Source organism: Arachis hypogaea, chromosome 13, assembly GCF_003086295.3.
Source record: "Arachis hypogaea cultivar Tifrunner chromosome 13, arahy.Tifrunner.gnm2.J5K5, whole genome shotgun sequence".
Classification (NCBI taxonomy): Eukaryota; Viridiplantae; Streptophyta; class Magnoliopsida; order Fabales; family Fabaceae; genus Arachis; species Arachis hypogaea.
In genome coordinates, this window is record NC_092048.1 from 115,644,251 (window position 1) to 115,663,626 (window position 19,376).

A 19,376-nucleotide genomic window follows, 5' to 3' on the forward strand; every position below is an offset into this window, starting at 1 on the left:
ATTAGCTGATCTTGAGTCATTAATGCTCAATTTGGATTGGTGATCTAGAGTGATTAGTTAGTCTTGTGTCCATTAACATCACTTATAGATTGGGATTAACTAGTCCTATTTGACTTTCTCTCAATATGAAGATAACATTATACATTCTTCCTATGTTAGAGATGACGAAATAGGATTAGCTCTTATTAAGTATTGTATTATGATTAATGACTAGGATAGAATGCCTAAATTCTCAATCCTTGCCATGAATGCCTCTTTTTAGCATTTGTTCTCTTTAGTTGTTACCTTTATTTTTTTGCCATTTATTTTCTTACGTCTTTATTAACCCAACCCCTTGAAACTCATAACCAATAATTAGGCACTCGATTGTAATTCCTAGGGAGAACGACCCGGTACTAATACTCTCGGTTACTTTATTGGGTTGGACTTGTGACAACCAAAACAAAACTATGATGGAGGATTGTTTGTTGGTTGGGAACTATACTTCGACGAGATTATTTGTGTGAAATTCCTAACCGACGATAATCCTCTTATCAAGTTTTTAGAACAACAATGAGAAAGAAAGCGTAGCTTCTCTTGTGCCTACTTTTTATGGAATGTTATCTGTGTATATCTCTTTCTCATAAAACTTTATTCATATTCTTTATTTTTTTTCTTTCTCATAGTAGAATTGATGAAGAGAAAAAAAAAGAAAGGTACCGGAAGCAGCAACAGAGATGCCCTCAACAAGAATGACAAGACCAAAACCAAGCCAGGCTAGAATGAAAGTGCTTTCGTTCTTGCTCTACTCCTTTGCCTCAGCTTTATCCTCTTGAAACACAAACGCGGGCTTTTCCAGTAGAGTCTTTCGAATTATGGAGGCAACTTAAACCCAATGGCTACTTTACAATTGACACATTATTAATCCCTTAAAATATAGCACAACACGTAGCAAGTAAATAGCAAATCAAACAATGGTTGAACAAATTAAAAAAAGGGAAACTGTAACACCCCATAAAAATAATTGCTGATTATAAAAATGAAAAACCCCTTTTTGGAAGCCTTTCCTTCATCTCCACCCCCAAAACGCCATCTTTGCAAGTTTTTCCCCTTTCCCAATCCCATCAATGTGAAATAAAGACTAAAACTTTCATCGTTTACATCAAACCCAGACACATGCAACAACTGATAATGAAGCCCTAATATGCCAATTAATCGAAACATGAAACTAGATAACATACCTATAGGAGTAGGAAATAAGGCTATGCGATGTTCTGATGACAAAGCTGTTGGGTTCCTGCTTCTCTCTGCATCTTTTCGTTCTTCTCGATTGTGGGCTTATGGTTTAAATGAAATTGGGGGAAAATGTTTGATCTTTCATTCAGGTTAATGTGATAGTGTTTTCGGATGTTAATCTACTAGACAGAAATTGCATTTTAATGGATATAATTGTAAATGAGAGATGTTAGGGATTTGATTTAGAAGAAACTGAAATGAATTTTGAGAATGAAATTAATTACTCCAAGCATGCAGAAGAAGGTTGAATTGATAAGCAGGTGTACTCCACTCGCTTATCATGAGAATGTCATTTATTTTATGCTATCTCTACATTATACACTATTGTTTGGCTACCTAGCATTACTCTATTATCGGTTGATGTTGTTTATCGTGACCATACTCGTTAAGTGATTTCTTTAATTATTATAAATTTAATTGCGATTAACTTACACAATAAATGAATAAAAATGGAGAAGGAATCACTTATGAGTAACCACCCATAACATTAACTAATCAAGTGATCATGTCAACAGACAGTTAAGACAGTGATAAGCATCAAGCAACCTTTTTTAATGGGCAAGTTACCGAAATAAATTGATTGGAAACCAATATTACCATAATACAACTTTTATACATTGAAAACGCAAATGCAACTTTCATAATTCTATACAAACCACGATAGGGGCATAGTGAATTAGGGTTTGCACGTAAACCGCTATAGGATGCAGCGGTTTATGTTGGGTTGCGTGTGAGCAGAAACCGCTACACCCTGTAGCTGTTTCTGAAGAAATTGAGATAAGAAGAAACTGTGGCACCCCTATATAACGGTTTCTTCACAAATGCCATATTGAGAAAATCGCGTTACCCCTCCAGCGGTTTATACATGCCTATAAATCTGTCGGACGCAGTAGCGAATTCTTGATTTCAATTCAAAACAAACAATTTTAGAGAGAGAGAGAGATAGAGAGAGAGTGAGTTGTGGATTGAGAGAAGGAGGAAAAGGGTTGTAGAGGATTTGGCCACTTGATTTTCCTAAGGCGCGGGACCATGGCAGACAAAGGCAGCTTGTACTGACTCAACCGCGTTGCTCACGTTGCCGACAGCATCAATGAAGAGGTAAGTTTATTTTCTTTTAGTTATTAAATTTGATAACATAATATATAGTACTTAGGGTGTAGTAATTAGAATACAGAAGCAAAGTACTGCCGTACTTCCCAAACAAATGAGTACCGTCGATGCTGACCAGTGACTTGCAATGTCGAAATGCCTCAATGCATGGAGGAAATGTCCAGAAAAGATGATGAAAGTACACGATAGATTCATCAACTTGATTACCGACACGCACCGGAGAAGTCCTAAACAACGCCACGATTCCTGATAAACCCATATTTTATGATATATTTTGTGCCTAATTTAAGTGATTTATTCAATCCTTCACTCACTTATTCACGTTAATTGCATGGTTTCACTTTCCCTTCCTTATTATGTGATGTATGTGAAAAACATGTTTCCTATGGTTTGAAAGTAATTATTTTAATTACCCTTTATTTCCATTCGATGCCGTGATTCGTGTGTTGAGTAGTTTCAGATCTTCTAAGGCAGGAATGACTTAAAGGATGGAAAGGAAACATACAAAAATGGAAGGAAAGCACAAAAAGGAGTTTTTGGAGAAACTGGCAGTGACACGATCGCATGGACGACGCGGCCCATGCCAGCGCGAAATGGCAGTGACGCGACCGCGTGATTGACGCGATCGCGCGCCTTGAGCGAAACGCATATGACGCGGACGCATGACTGAAGCGACCGCGTGATAAGGAAAACTCCAGATGACGCGACCGCATGACCCACGTGGACGCGTGACAGAGGCCACGCACCAGAAATTACAGAAAATGCTCCTAGCGATTTCTGAAGCCCTTTTTGGCCCAAATCCAAGTCCAGAAGGCACAGATCAGATGTTATAAAGTGGGGGAATGCATCCATTCAAGGGAGAGTCTCCAATTAGTTACTTTTCATGATTTAGATGTATTTTTGAGGGAGAGGCTCTCTCCTCTCTCTTTTAGGATTTAGAATTAGGATTTCTTTTGCTTTCAGAATTATCTCTTTTTATCAGGTTCAATATTCCTTTTTAATTACTTTCTCCATTTAATTTATGAATTCTTCTATGTTACAGATTATTCTTTGAATTAATGTTATTTGAGATATTTCATTTTATGATTGCTTTCTTTTATTTATGTTACTGTTGCTTCCAATCTGAAGACATTTTTATTCCAGTAGATTTACTTTTTTTCCCTTTTGGTCTTGGTTAAGAAATCAGTAACTCAGGAGTTATCAAACTCAACATGATTGATAATTGTTATCTTTGCTAATTGAATTGAACTTCAATAATCCCAATCTTTCCTTAGGGATTAACTAGGATTTGAAGATCAAACTAATTAGTCACTTGACCTTTCTTTGCTTTAAGTAAAGGCTAACTAAGTGGAATTAAGATTCAATCTTCATCATCATTGATAAGGATAACTAGGATAGGACTTCTAATTTCTCATACCTTGCCAAAAGTTTATTTTACAGTTATTTATTTATTTTACCTGCCATTTAAATTACGTGTTCCTCATCTTCAAAACCCCACTTTACAATCTTCATAACCAATAATAAGAACATACTTCCCTGCAGTTCCTTGAGAAGACGACCCGAGGTTTAAATACTTCGGTTATCAATTTTTAAGGGGTTTGTTACTTGTGACAACCTAAACGTTTGTAAGAAAGGTTGATTGCTTGGTTTAGTAACTATACTTGCAACGAGAGTTTACTATAACTTCTAAACCATCAATCTTTAGTTCTTCAAAATGGCACCGTTGCCGGGGAACTGCAATTGTGTGCCTTATTATTGGTTATTGTAAATATTTTTCTTTTACTTGTTTATTTGTGTTTATTTTCTCCTTTTATTTCCATTAGCTACTATGAATTCTCACCCCTCTCGCTTTGAGTTTGGTTCTAATATTGTTGAAAGGAGTGAAAGTTATAACAGGAACATGCATCAAGGTCAGAGCAATCAAAGATGGATGGAGCCAAGAGGATCTGATCAACCCTTTAGGCAACAACACCCTCCAAGATATCATGGACAAAGACCATTCTACACTGCATACCAAGCCAATAGACATGGTGGACAACCTTGTAGTTACCAACAAGCCCTACCCTGTGCTTATAGGCCATCCTCTCAACATAACTTCGAACCACTACACTCACAAGCTCCTTTTCACCATTCACCACTATATGATCCTCGTTTACCCCAATTCCAATCCAATTACTCCTAAACACCACCACTTCTCCATGTACCACGTCCAAATCCATCACCCCGAGAATCAGAGGTTTGCCTCAAGGAAACAGTAGATCAACTTCAAACAACCCTTCATCAACTGGAGCAAACAGTAAGTCAATTATCTTCTAGACGTTCGAACATTCAAGGACCTCCCACAGCCCCATGTGGACAATCTAATGAAGAGCGTAGTATGAAGGAGATACTAGAAACTCCAGTGGACAGAACAGGGCATGGCTTCGTACTGGAACAAGTAGAGGAAGCTGTCATTATAGAAGAAGAAGAGCTGGTTGAAAATTCTGTCAAGGACGTTACAATTGATGCTAAGGAGGATAGTGCACAACTCCCAAAGCAAGTCTTTTATGAAAAACTAGACGGAATAATCCAAGAAGCAAGTTTCCTTGATAATGATATTCTCAAGTCAAGTTCTCCTAGTAATGAACTTGCATCCACAAGTGAATTCGCTGAGATCGAAGAATCTTCCCCAAGTGAATACGAAGATGATGCGAAGGTAGATTTCTCTCAACCTCCCGTTTATGACTTAAGTGACGAGGAAGACATAGAAGGCTTTGATCAGGACATGGATGCATTTGAAGAAGTCTGCATGGAAGTGAAGAAATTTACAGAAGACCACAAGGGAGTAGAACTTACAGAACCACTGGAAACACCTATCCCAAGGCCATTACCACCCAATACAAGCTTCAAGTGGGTACAATCCTTAACCTTTAGCTTTATTTTTCCACTTGAATATGGGTTGCTTGAAATAGATGGCCAGCTTAGAGCTCTCTGAGGCTTTAAGAGTAAAAGGGAAATGGCTCGTACTTAGAGCTGGTGCACAAGGTTCAATAAGGTTCCACGCTTCAACTCGAAGTGCACAAATTGGCAACATGATCAATCGAATGGATCTCGGAAAACGTTTGGTCATCTTGGTGAGAATCTAATTTTTAAACCGCCCGAATGGAAAAATATAGATCAAGACAAAGGCGGATTTAAAAGCAAAGTTTGGGATCCTGGAATCTATTCTGACATTCGTCACCCCGGGGGCCTGAGAATCTGTTTGAAGCTGCTCAGAAGCTTTACATGCCTAGTTTGGGACCCCGGAGGCTATTGGCATTCCAAGCACTGGTGGAGATTTCTGGATGAATTTAAACATAAGCCGTCATAACAGGAAGCTCATCCAATGTCCAACTTAAGGACTTTAACTAAAAGTGCTAGGTGGGAGACAACCCACTGTGGTATGGTCGTTTCTTTTTCAGTTTTATTTTGTGTTATTTATTTTTATTTCTTTTTCAATTGAACCTGAATATTATTCACTCGCATTGCATACTGCATAATTGCATACCTGCATAATAAAAAAAAAAGAGAAAGGGCGCGCGACGTGACCGCATCACTCATGCGATCGCGTCAGTTGCGAAAAACACTTCCCACGCGTCCGCGTCATTCACACGGCCGCGTGATCTGGAAATCGGTGTAAGGATCCAACACCCAGAAAGTTGGGCTAGAATCGTGCGGTTGTTGTGCGTTTCGCACAAAACGACCCACGCGGTCGCGTCACTTGCACAACACCAATCCCACGCGACAGCGTGAGCGACGCGATCGTGTCGCGTGGATTGCACAACACCCTAAAGGAGACAGAGAGTTACGCTGAAACGACGCTGGAATTGTGCGTTTAGCACAAATTCCAGTGACGTGGTCGCATGCCTCACGCGACCGCGTCATTCATCCTTTCACCCAGTCCATGCGATCGCATCACTCACGCGATCGCGTCAACCTCTATTCCACCCTAGCCACGCGACTGCGTGCCCCATGCGATCGCGTGGATTCAAATCTATTAACCCCCTGTGACGCGAACCCTACCCCATCTTCTCCCTCCCCCCAATCCCTTTCTTCTTCCTCTTCTCTGCAACCCTTGGTGCTCCTCCACCACCTGCGCCACCCTACGCCACCGCACCACCGTCAACCACCCAGACCCCACCGTAACGCCACCCCCTTCTCCTTTCTCCCTCTTTCTTTTTCTTCTCTCCTCTTCTTCCCTCCACCACTACTGTCCCCCCCCCCCCCCCCCCCCGCGACCACCACCCCCACCGCATCGCCGTCACCGCCGCGCCACCACCCACGCCCCCCTTCCCTTCCTTCCCCCCTTAACCCCTATCCCCATTAACCTACCCGAAACCCCCTGCCTCCAAACAACCACTGCCGCGCCAACCACCCTCAACTGCCAAGTCAGCCGCCACTACTACTATCCCCCAGCCATCTCTCTGCCCAACTTTCATTCATACGACTAGCAGGTTCCGCCGAACGCCACCCTTCTTTTAATTCCTAGCTAATTACATATTTTTCTGTTTATATTCATAATTAGGCTAGTTAGATATGAATGTTGTAGTGGATTCTAGGTGGTTAGGTAGCCTAGGATGTGGTTAGTGGATTTAGGCCTGATTAATTGCGCTGTTCATGCTACTTGCTTTATAATTTTCACAATTCTGCTGTTGGTGTGATGTTAGTATTGTTCATATACTGTTCTTACCGTTCATGCTGCTATTGCGAATGTTCTTTCTTGTTCTTACCTAATTGCAGTTTGTTTTATTTTATATGAACTATTCTGTTGCTGTTTATTTTCCGGGAACATCCAATTTTAGCAGGGATGCTGCCCAATTTTCTGTACAGTGTTTTGTTTCCTTTCATGTCTTGGTTTTGGCACTTTGAACTCTGCTTTACTCTGCTTCTACTAAAACAATTCATGAATACCAGGGCATGCTTTCGTATTCTTTTTTATTTCCTGGTTCATAATCTGCATTTTTTATGTTTAGATTCTAATTTTCGCTATTTCTATATCTATCTGAATCATCATCAACCAAATTTCCTTGTTTGGATATGAGTTAACTGTAGCTTCTAATTGTGAATACTTGTTACTTAGAAAATGATCATCATGCCACTTACTCTGACTTTCTTTTTACTAACTCACTGATTTCAACTTCCTTACCTCTTTTTCATTCCTAACCTACTTACCTTTCAAAACATCTCTTCTGGTTTTTTTTTCACTATTCTCTTTAACCTTCTAACTAAGGCATGATGATACTTTTTCCTAATTAACATGACTTCTAATACATTTTGGATTGTGAATTTTTCTTCTCGGACTTTTAACTCCTATAATCCTTAATGCACATTTTCTTCACTCATTTTCATTACTCTACTGCTCATTTGCCACTATGTGCTTATTTTGTTATTTGCCTACTTGTTTTCCTGTTTTTATTATATCCTCGATTTCTGTTTTTCAGGATGTCTGACACCCAAAGAAAAGGAAAAGGAAAGGCAACAACTGGCAAACGAAAAAGAGGAGAATCCTCTATGTCCATCCTGGACATCATGCATGATGACTCCTGGCGGGAGAAACACTTCACCCCGCAGGAGAAGGCTGACCAGCTACTCCCTGCTACTGATCCCATCAAGTTTGCAAACAAATACTGCGAGTTAAAGTATCCGGTATTTGCAACCTCCAAGAACCTGTACTTGGAGCGGACTCTGAAAATTCCGGAAGAACTCCAGCAATACACCTCTGATCAGATCAAACAAAGAGGCTGGTTCTTCCTGGAGAGAAACCTGACTGAGGTCAATGCTTCTTGGGTAAGAGAGTTTTACTGCAATTACTTCAAAACTTCCCTAGATGCAGTGAACCTAAGAGGGAAGCAGATACTGCTCACTGAAGAGGCCATTGAGGATATTCTGAAGCTTCTGCCTAAATCTGATCAGCCAGATGGTTATCAAAAGGCTGAGGAGGACATACGCTTCATGAAGTTTGACTGGGATGCCGTCAAGGCAAGGATAGCCCTTGACCCGACTGTTCCATGGGTCATGGGTCAGCACACCACCATGCCTAAGGGAATCAAGCGGATTTACATAAATGATGAGGCTCGGCTATGGCATCAGATCTTGAGCAACTTTGTTATGCCGAGTACCCATGAGACGGAGCTACCTGCCGCTATGATCACCCTCATATGGTGTGTGATGGAGGGTAAGGACCTGTACCTGCCACGCTTCATCCGGTACTATATGGCCAGGGTCCACGTCCGAGGCACTCTCCCCTTTCCATATCTGATTACACAGCTAGGCCGTCGAGCTGACGTGCCTTGGGAGGATGCTGATGAGAGGCCACCTGCTGCAGAATGCAAGAAGATTATCCCTCACAGCAGAAATTTTCTGGCTTTGGGCTACAGACCTCCATTCCTCACAGCTCCTGGTGAGACAGCCACACCGTCTGCTGGCCCCTCTTCCTCTACAGCTACCCCAGCTACATCTGCTACCACCACTGCACCTCCACCTGCCTCAGAGCCAATTTATCACCTAGTACACCACCTGTTTTAGCAGCTAGACCAGATGGAGCGCCGCAACCGGCGCCGATATGAGAGATTTGAGCGTCGCAGCAAGCAACGCTATGAGCACCTGAAGCTGATGATACGATCTGGCGGCGACATCCCCTCCGAGCCTGACACACCATCAGAGCCATCTGAGGAGGAGGCGGATGATCATGAGGTGGAGACCCATCCACAGAGAGAGGCTGCGTAGGCAGGCACGGAGCAAGCTGCATCACAGCAGGAGGCCCCACCTCAGATTCAGGCTGCAGACCCAGAGATCCGTATTCAGTCAGCACCTCCTCTGCCGTAGGCAGATCCTCAAACCACCACCACAGAGACTCCGACTACCCATCCTTCTAGTGATGACACCCTTCACACCCTGCTTGAGTGAGCATCAGGGACGATGCTTCATTTTAAGTGTGGGGAGGTCGCCATCTCTGGCATATTTTTTTTGTGAACCACTACAAACTCTTTTACTTTATTTTGCTACTTTTCTGTATTTTTCTTTTTATTTTTTTATTTTTTCAGTATTTATACATTGCTATTTTCATGTATTTTTACTATATTTCTGCATGTTGCACTTTTAGTTCATATTTTAGCCATTTAGTTTAGTTGCAATTCTAACTTATTAGTTATAGAAAATGTGGATTAATTAGTATAGTTTACCCTTTTTAGCATAAGATAACTTAGTTTAAATTGAAAATATAAAAAGGAAGTAAACTAGAGACTTTAACATAATAAAAACAATCCACACACCTTGTATATAGCATTACATGTTAGTTAGTTAACAACATTTCATCAAGGAGAAACACTAAAACTTTAAAGCCACCTTAAGATTTACATTGAGAATAATGGAAACTCTTAATTTTTACTTGCATGACATATATAACTGGTATATGATTTTTGAGTTAGAGAACACACAGCCTGTGAGTTTTGAGCTTAATTGTATGGTTACATTTAAACCATAATTTTTATTCCTGTGTGTTCCGCCCTTCTTTTTTATTCTGGTGTTATTTACTTTGTTTTAATCTATATGTTCGATTATAGAATATAGATACATACCAAGAAAGTGACTGAGGCCATTGTTTGATTCTAGCTCACTTATCCCAAATCAACCTACCTTTTACATCACCCTTGTTAGCCCCCTTGAGCCTTTAAATCTCTTCTTATTCTATAAACCACAATACTAGCCTTAAGCAGAAAAATAAAATAAAAATCACAAGTTGAATCCTTGGTTATCTTAAGATAGAAAGTGTGTATTGTTTAAGTGTGGGAAACCTATTGGGAATATGGATGATAAAAACAAAGGGTAGAAAGTTAAAAAGAATAAAATAATTCAAAATAAAAATTTTGGAGAGCATGCTCATGTGAAATCAAAATAATTGAATTACCATGTGCATTAAAAAAAATTATTTGAATAAAGGGGATACAAAAGAATTCCCCAAATGCAAAATAAAGCAATGCACATGGGACAAAATTAAAACTAATGCATGAGCATGTAACATCAAAAGTGGAAAAATTTGGGTGAATAGGTAAAGAAATTCTTGCTTTACAAAGTATGTATGTTAGGTGAGATCTTAGATTAATCAAGGATTCACTTATTAGCTCACTTAGCCTTATACATATACCCTTACCTTTACCTTGGCCCCATTACAACCTTAATTAAAGACCTCATGATTTTTGTATGCCTATATTCTATAATTGTTGATTGGTTAGATGAAGCACAAAGTTATGGAAAGTAAGGATAAAAAGAAGAATAGAGTGATTAACCCAATAAACACTGAGTGACTAGAGAGTAAACACAAAATCCAGTGAGGGTTCAATAGCTCATCAACATATATCTCTGCTTAAATTGCTAATTGTCTTGCAAGTTTGTAAAATATTTTTCTTTCACATCTCAATTGTAAAAGTGCTTTATCAGTATCTAAGGTTTGGCTATGCATATATGATTCCTTGAGAATGTAAATTAATTTAACTACATGTAAGCTTTATATACAAGTGAATAAAATTTAGAATTGCATAATTCATTTAGGTAGTTGCATTTAGAATAGATTGCATTGCATGAGATTTCACCACTTCAACCTTACCTTACTCTTTATCTTGGATTTAGCATGAGGACATGCTATTGTTTAAGTGTGGGGAGGTTGATAAACCCATATTTTATGAGATATTTTGTGCCTAATTTAAGTGATTTATTCAATCCTTCACTCACTTATTCATGTTAATTGCATGATTTTACTTTCCCTTCCTTATTATGTGATGTATGTGAAAAACATGTTTCCTATGCTTTAAAAGTAATTATTTTAATTACCCTTTATTTCCATTCGATGCCTGGTATGCGAAATTGTTACTCAGGTTGTGAATTATTATTCGAAATTGATTCCCTGGCAATGGCACCAAAAACGGATGCACAGAACCATGGTCTAAACATATCTTCACAACTTCGCATAACTAACCAGCAAGTGCACTGGGTCGTCCAAGTAATACCTTACGTGAGTAAGGGTCGAATCCCACGGAGATTGTTGGTATGAAGCAAGCTATGGTCACCTTGTAAATCTCAGTCAGGCGGATATAAAATAGTTATGTAGTTTTCGAAATGTAGTAATAAAAGAAGGATAGAAATACTTATGTAAATCATTGGTGAGAATTTCAGATAAGCGTATGGAGATGCAATCGTTCCTCTGAACCTCCGCTTTCCTGCTGTCTTCATCCAATCAGTCTTACTCCTTTCTATGGCTGGCTTTATGCAAGGGCATCACCGTTGTCAGTGGCTACATCCCCTCCTCTTGTGAAAATGGTCCAAGATGCCCTGTCACGGCACGGCTAATCATCTGAGGTTCCCGATCATGCTGGAATAGGATTCACCCTCCTTTTGCGTCTGTTACTACGCCCAGCAATCGCGAGTTTGAAGCTCGTCACAGTCATTCAATCATTGAATCCTACTCGGAATACCACAGACAAGATTTAGACTTTTCGGATTTTCTTGAATGCCGCGATCATTCTAGCTTACACCACGAAGATTCCGATTAAGAGATCTAAGAGACACTCATTCAATCTAAGGTAGAACGGAAGTGGTTGTCAGGCACACGTTCATAGGGAATGATGATGATTGTCACGTTCATCACATTCAGGTTGAAGTACGAATAAATATCTTAGAAGCGAAATAAGATGAATTGAATAGAAAACAGTAGTACTTTGCATTAATCTTTGAGGAACAGCAGAGCTCCACACCTTAATCTATGGAGTGTAGAAACTCTACCGTTAAAAATACATAAGTGAAAGGTCCAGGCATGGCCGAATGGCCAGCCCCCAAAACGAGATCACAGGATCAAAAATACAATCCAGGATGTCTAATACAATAGTAAAAAGTCCTATTTATAATAAACTAGCTACTAGGGTTTACAGAAGTAAGTAATTGATGCATAAATCCACTTCCGGGGCCCACTTGGTGTGTGCTTGGACTGAGCTTGAATGTTACATGTGCAGAGGCTCTTTCTGAAGTTGAACGCCAGGTTGTAACGTATTTCTGGCGTTCAACTCTAGTTTGTGACTTGTTTCTGGCGTTTAACTCCAGACAGCAGCGTAGAACTGGCGTTCAACGCCCTTTTACGTCGTCTAAACTCGGCCAAAGTATGGACTATTATATATTGCTGGAAAGTCCTGGATTTCTAATTTCCAACGCAATTGGGATCACGCCATTTTGAGTTATGTACCTCCAGAAAATCCACTTTGAGTGCAGGGAGGTCAGAATCCAACAGCATCAGCAGTCCTTCTTCAACCTCTGAATCTGATTTTTGCTCAAGTCCCTCAATTTCAGCCAGAAAATACCTGAAATCACAGAAAAATACACAAACTCATAGTAAAGTCCAGAAATGTCAATTTAACATAAAAACTAATGAAAACATCCCTAAAAGTAACTAGATCCTACTAAAAACATACTAAAAACAATGCCAAAAAGCGTACAAATTATCCGCTCATCACAACACCAAACTTAAATTGTTGCTTGTTGATGCCAAGGCATTTTGGCCAGTTTCACTGACCTTTTCTTTACTGTTTTTAAGGTAGTTTCATGCATTTTCTTAGGAAATAAGCTAGTTTTGGGTAGATATTCACTTACATCTTGATTCAAGCAAACATTGTGAATTTTGAATTATTTCATGAGAATTTTGCATGAATTATATGATAAATTGGATGATGCATGATTCCATGATTAAGAGCAAGACTTTGATGCACTTTGTTTGATTGATTTCAGGCCAAAAGAAGAAGAGAAGAAGCCACGTTAGTGGCTACGTTAGTGACACTAACGTGGGCACTAACGTGGAAGGAAGGAAAGCCACAACGTTAGTGAGAAAAGTTAGTGGCATTAACTTTGAAGAAAGGAAATGGAGCCAACGTTAGTGACACTTAACATTATCACTAACGTTGGACCAAGATCATGAGTGACCACGTTAGAGTCCACGTTAACTTAGTTAACGTGGTCTCTAACGTTAAGAAGAAAAGGGGGAAAGCCAACGTTAGTGACACTCAACATTGTCACTAACGTTGGCCAAAGCACATTAAGCCACGTTAACTCCCATGTTAACCTAGTTAACATGGAAGCTAACGTGAAGAAACAAGATGGTCGACAACGTTAGTGACACCCAACATTGTCACTAACGTTGGAAGCACACAAGCCCCCAATAAGCCACGTTAACCTAGTTAACGTGGAAGTTAACGTGAGGAAGAGAAGTTGTCGACAACGTTAGTGACACCAAACATTTTCACTAACGTTGCCAACACAAGCCACAAAGAGCCACGTTAACTCCCATGTTAACTTAGTTAACGTGGTAGTTAACGTGGGCAAAAGTCCCACCTGGCAGCCTGACCATGCCTTCTTCAAACACGCATAACTTGAGCCACAAAGCTCCAAATGAGGTGATTCTAGTGGCATTGGAAAGTAGGATTCCAGAGCTTTCCAAGCATATATGGCACTACGTGGTTGACACTAAATTTGAGGGAGAAAACCTGCCCCGAAAGTGCAATGATGAACATGGTATCAGCCTGTATTTTGGCCAACTGACCTCTTCACCTTCCAAGAAGTATAACTCGAGTTGTAGAGCTCCAAATGATGCACTTCAAAATGCATTGAAAAGTAGACATCCAGGGCTTTCCAACGATATATAATAGTATGGGGTGGACACTAAGTTTGAGCTTCAGAAATAGGAAAATCGCTAGCGTTATTGGCAATCAACATTTCCAGTAACGTTGGCATATATGCCAGCGACCATGTCCACTTCAAAGGAGCATAACTTGAGTTACGGAGGTCCAATTGAGATGATTTCAGTTGCGTTAGAGAGCTGACATTCAAAGCTTTCCAACGATATATAATACTCTATAGTGGGCATGAAATTTGAGCACAAACAAGAGGCATCTTTTAAGCCCCAAAAATACCAACTGGGCAGCAAGTGCAACGTTAGCCACAATAACTTTAGCACTAACGCCACACTTGTAGCGTTAGTGTGGCTAAATTTAGCACTAACTTTAGCACCTGGACCTCAACTTAACTCACTTCTCTCTCAAGTCCACTTCCAAGCTCAAGCAAGCAGGCCCACAATTGTCAACCAATCAAGGCCACAAGAAGCATCTAGAATAGGAATTTTCATTTAATTGTAATTTGCTTTTAATTTTATTTTGTAATTTAGGAGAGCCTATATAAAGGCCTTAGTCTTTACATTGAAAGCATTCTGATACGGAGGGGAATTCTGGAATGAGGGATTGAAGAGGAGTCTTCGGACTCCCTTCCCTCACACATTTTTCCTTTTTTTTCTTTGTACTTTTCATTTATGAATTTTGAAGTTTTATTTTCAGTTTTAATCTTCATCTTTACTTTTCTGCACTTTCTTTCTTTTCTCTTTTGTTAGAGCAATGACCAACTAACTCTTTACATTGGGTTAGGGAGCTCTATTGTGATTCAATGGATTAAGCGTAGTTCTTATTCTTCTTCTTCTTTCTTTCCTCTTGATTTTACTAGAGAGCTTTCGATCTTTATCCAATTGGGTAGTTATCTTGGAAAAGAAACTATTCATACTTGGATCTCTTTTAAACCTTGAAAGAGGAATGAAGAGATCATGCTAGAAATGCTTTCTCATGTTGGACCAAATTGGGTGTGGATGGATATGTGACTATAATCCTTCCAACACTTGATTTGGGAAATACATGTGGTATAATCAGTGACCATACCTCATCTCTTCTCATGAGCAATTGACCAAGGAATTGGCTGTTGATCAAGATTTGAGAGATTGAATTACAAGGAATTGTAATTCGATCACTTAAGATTGCCAAGGAGATCAATGAGTGCATTGATTGAGGAAGAGATGAGAATTAACTTAATCCGAAGGATTGCAATATCTCTTGATCCCAATGTTCATTTTATTTTTAGTTCTTATATTTACTTTTCTTGCCATTTTACTTTTCTGCACTTTATTGCTTTCTTTACATTCATGAAATTTACATTCCTTTGTTACTCATCATCCAAATCTGAATCGTCTAACTAGGATAATCAATCAACTATTGATTGCTTAATCCGTTAATCTCTGTGGGATTCGACCTCACTCTATTGTGAGTTTTACTTGACGACAATTCGGTACACTTGCCGAAGGAAAATTTGTTGAGAGACAAGTTTTCCGTGCATCACTTGTCCCCAAGCAACTGAAAATCAAATAGGATAAAAAGAAGAGAATATACTATAAATTTCAAACTATCAATGAAACATAGCTCCAATCAGATGAGCGGGACTTGTAGCTTTTTGCCTCTTGAATAGTTCTGGCATCTCACTTTATCCATTAAGGTTCAGAATGATTGGCATCTATAGGAACTCAGAGTTCAGATAGTATTATTGACTCTCCTAGTTCAGTATGATGATTCTTGAACACAGCTTCTTTATGAGTCTTGGCCGTGGCCCTAAGCACTTTGTTTTCCAGTATTACCACCGGATACATAAATGCCACAGACACATAATTGGGTGAACCTTTTCAGATTGTGACTCAGCTTTGCTAAAGTCCCCAATTAGAGGTGTTCAGGGTTCTTAAGCACACTCTTTTTTTTTTGCTTTGGACCTTGACTTCAACCGTTCAGTCTCAAGTTTTCACTTGACACCTTCACGCCACAAGCACATGGTTAGGGACAGCTTGGTTTAGCCGCTTAGGCCAGGATTTTATTCCTTTAGGCCCTCCTATCCACTGATGCTCAAAGCCTTGGGATCCTTTTTATTTGCCCTTGCCTTTTGGTTTTAAGGGTTATTGGCTTTTTGCTCTTGCCTCTTGGTTTTAAGAGCTTTGGCTTTTTCTGCTTGCTTTTTCTTTTTCTTTCTATTTTTTTTTTCGCCTAATTTTTTTTCTACAAGCTTTGTTCTTTGCTGCTTTTTCTTGCTTCAAGAATCATTTTTATAATTTTTCAGATTATCAAATAACATGTCTCCTTGTCATCATTCTTTCAAGAGCCAACATATTTAACATTCTTAAACAACAACTTCAAAAGACATATGCACTGTTCAAGCATTCATTCAGAAAACAAGAAGCATTGTCACCACATCGATATAATTAAACTAAGTTCAAGGATAAATTCGAAACTCATGTACTTCTTGTTCTTTTGAATTAAAACATTTTTCATTTAAGAGAGGTGATGGATTCATAGGACATTCATAACTTTAAGACAAAGTTACTAACTACTAATGATCATGTAATGAAGACACAAACATAGATAAGCACTTAACATAGAAAACGAAAAACAGAAGAAATAAGAACAAGGAATGAATCCACCTTAGTGATGGTGGCGTTTCCTTCTTGAGGAACCAATGATGTCCTTGAGCTCTTCTATGTCTCTTCCTTGTCTTTGTGACTTGATTCCTAGTGATTTTTGGTATTTCTATCCTCAGTTGCTTCCAATAACTATGTGGAGGGAAGTGCATCCCCTGAGGTATCTCATGGATCTCTTGATTTGCAGCCACATGTTCTACCACTGAGCTATAGATCCTTTACATAATTGTTTTACCACACCAAACTTAGAATGTTGCTCGCCCTCGAGCAAAAGAAGAAGGAATAGATGAAGAAGAAGATGTGAAAAAAAAACTAGGATTATGAGGAAGGAAGGTGGGGATCCTGTGGGGTCCACAGATCCTGAGATGATCCTGTGAGGTCCACAGATCTTGAGGTGTCAAGGCCTTTACATCCCTGCACCAATTTAGGCATACAAAATGCCCTTGCACACAACTCTGGGCGTTCAGCGCCAGGTTGGTGCCCATTTTGGGCGTTCAACGCCCATTTGTGGCCCATTTCTGGCGTTGAACGCCAGAACCATGCTTGTTCTGGGCGTTCAGCGCCAGCTCCTCTCCAGGGTGCAATTCTAGCGTTCAGCGCCCAGATGATGCCTATTTTGGGCATTCAGCGCCAGAACCATGCTCTGTTCTGGCGTTGAACGCCAAGCAGGTGCTTCCTCCAGGGTGTGATTTTTCTTCTGCTGTTTTTGATTCTGTTTCTAAATTTTTTGTTTATTTTGTGACTCCACATGATCATGAACCTATAAATACATATAACTAAGAAAAATATAGTTAGATAAATAAAAATTGGGTTGCCTCCCAACAAGCGCTTCTTTAATGTCAATAGCTTGACAGTGGGCTTTCATGGAGCCTCACAGATGTGCAGAGCTTTGTTGAGACCTCCCAACACCAAACTTAGAGTTTGGATATGGGGGTTTGACACCAAACTTAGAGTTTGGTTGTGGCCTCCCAACACCAAACTTAGAGTTTGATTGTGGGGGCTTTGGTTGACTCTGCTTTGAGAGAAGCTTTTTCTGCTTTCTCTCCATGGATGCAGAGAGAGATCCTTGAGTTGTAAACACAAGGTTGTCCTTATTTAATTGAAGGATCAATTCTCCTCTGTCCACATCAATCACAGCTCTTGCTGTGGCTAGGAAAGGTCTTCCTAGGATGATGGATTCATCCTCTTCCTTTCCAGTATCCAGGACTATGAAATCAGCAGGGATGTAAAGGCCTTCAACCTTTACTAACACGTCCTCTACTTGTCCATAAGCCTGTTTTATTGTATTGTCTGCCATCTCTAATGAGATTTTAGCAGCTTGCACCCCATAGATTCCCAGTTTCTCTATTACAGAGAGGGGCATGAGGTTTATTCCTGAACCAAGGTCACACAGAGCCTTAAAGATCATGGTGCCTATGGTATAAGGTATTATGAACTTTCCAGGATCCTGTCTCATCTGAGGTAATGTCAGTTGATCCAGATCACTTAGTTCATTGGTGAACAAGGGAGGTTCATCTTTCCAAGTTTCAATGCCAAATAATTTGGCATTCAGCTTCATGATTGCACCAAGGAACTTGGCAGCTTGCTCGTCAGTAACATCCTCATTCTCTTCAGAAGAGGAATACTCATCAGAGCTCATGAATGGCATAAGGAGGTTTAATGGAATCTCTATGGTCTCTAGATGAGTCTCAGATTCTTTTTGTTCCTCAGAGGGAAGCTCCTTATTGATCACTGGACGTCCCAGGAGGTCTTCCTCACTGGGATTCACGTCCTCTCCTTCCCTTACAGGTTCGGCCATGGTGATCAATTCAATGGCCTTGCACTCTCCTTTTGGATTCTCTTCTGTATTGCTTGGGAGGGTACTAGGAGGGATTTCAGTGATTCTTTTACTCAGCTGGCCCACTTGTGCTTCCAAATTTCTAATGGAAGACCTTGTTTCATTCATGAAACTTACAGTGGCCTTGGATAGATCAGAGACTAAGTTTGCTAAATTAGAGGTATTTTGTTCAGAGTTCTCTGTCTGTTGCTGAGTGGATGATGGAAAAGGCTTGCTATTGCTAAACCTGTTTCTTCCACCATTATTAAAGCCTTGTTGAGGCCTTTGATCCTTCCATGAGAGATTTGGATGATTTCTCCATGATGGATTATAGGTGTTTCCATATGGTTCACCCATGTATTTTAACTCTGCTATTGCAGGGTTCTCAGGATCATAAGCTTCTTCCTCAGAAGATGCCTCTTGAGTACTGTTGGATGCATCTTGTATTCCATTCAGACTCTGAGAAATCATATTGACTTGCTGAGTCAATATTTTATTCTGAGCCAATATGGCATTCAGAGTATCAATTTCAAGAGCTCCCTTCTTCATAGGCGTCCCATTACTCACAGGATTCCTCTCAGAAGTGTACATAAACTGGTTATTAGCAACCATGTCAATGAGTTCTTGAGCTTCTGCAGGCGTTTTCTTTAGGTGAATGGATCCACCTGCAGAAGTATCCAATGACATCTTTGATAGCTCAGATAAACCATCATAGAATATATCCAGGATGGTCCATTCTGAAAGCATGTCAGAAGGACACTTTTTGGTCAGCTGCTTGTATCTTTCCCAAGCTTCATAGAGGGATTCACCTTCTTTCTGTCTGAAGGTTTAAACATCAGCTCTAAGCTT

The 19,376-nt window shown here is 39.9% G+C and overlaps 1 non-coding gene across 1 annotated transcript; it reads left to right on the forward strand.

Moving 5' to 3' along the window:
- The first annotated feature begins 19,268 nt into the window (after positions 1 to 19,268).
- Positions 19,269 to 19,376, forward strand: LOC112740078 (small nucleolar RNA R71). Its single transcript, XR_003171012.1, has one exon. It is a non-coding gene; the product is annotated as a small nucleolar RNA R71 (small nucleolar RNA).